Source organism: Gossypium hirsutum, chromosome A03 (assembly GCF_007990345.1).
Source record: "Gossypium hirsutum isolate 1008001.06 chromosome A03, Gossypium_hirsutum_v2.1, whole genome shotgun sequence".
NCBI classification, from domain to species: domain Eukaryota; kingdom Viridiplantae; phylum Streptophyta; class Magnoliopsida; order Malvales; family Malvaceae; genus Gossypium; species Gossypium hirsutum.
Window position 1 is genome coordinate 39,210,673 of NC_053426.1, and position 954 is coordinate 39,211,626.

The window sequence follows — 954 nt, forward strand, 5'->3', positions numbered from 1 at the left end:
GTATCACACTGCATCACCGGATGCACCTGGGTAGAAACACATAAGCCATCAATCTTTTTATTTAAGAGCTCTACCTGGTTTGATAACATGGTGACCGCATCGAGGTTGAAAACACCGGCTTCTTTATTAAGCTTTGTCCTCATGACTTGCCACTGATAATTATTCAGTGACATCTCTTCAATGAACTCATAAGCCTCCTCAGGTGTTTTATTATTTAAGGTTCCACCGGCCGCTGCATCAACCATCTGTCTCATTGAGGGGTTCAAACCATTATGGAAAGTTCGAACCTGTAGCCATAAAGGTAATCAATGGTGAGGGCACCTTCTCAATAAATCCTTGTATCTCTCACATGCATCATATAGTGTTTCTAAATCCATCTGCACAAAAGAAGAGATATCATTCCTCAATTTAGCCGTTTTAGCCGGCGAAAAATATTTGAGTAAAAATTTTTTAGTCATTTGCTCCCAAGTAGTGATTGATCCCCGTGGTAACGAGTTCAACTACTATTTAGCCTTATTCCTTAATGAAAAAGGAAACAACCGAAGGTGAATGGCATCGTCAGAGACGTCATTGATCTTAAAGGTGTTGCAGAATTCCAGAAAATTTGCTAAATGAGTGTTTGGATCCTCGTCCTACAAACCATCAAACTGAACAGACTATTGTATCATTTGAATAGTGTTAGGTTTCAGTTCAAAATTATTTGCAGCAACAGTAGGTCTAACTATACTCAATTCAGTTCCTGTTAAAGTAGGTTTAGCATAATCATACATTGTATGAGGAGCAGGATTTTGATTTACTGGATTTGCAGCAACCACAGGAGGTAGCAGATTATTCTGATTATCAGCCATCTCCTCGGTTGTAGTATAGATATCGTCCTCTCGCTCTTACTCTATGTATAGTAGACTTTGCCTTATTTCTCTTCAGTTTCTGCGAGCAGTGCTCTCAATCTCACTG

At 39.3% G+C, this 954-nt stretch overlaps 1 non-coding gene across 1 annotated transcript; it reads left to right on the forward strand.

Annotated features, from left to right (window-relative positions):
• The first annotated feature begins 303 nt into the window (after window positions 1-303).
• LOC121225513 (small nucleolar RNA R71) lies at window positions 304-410 on the forward strand. Its single transcript, XR_005923385.1, has one exon. It is a non-coding gene; the product is annotated as a small nucleolar RNA R71 (small nucleolar RNA).
• The last annotated feature ends 544 nt before the right edge of the window (window positions 411-954 follow it).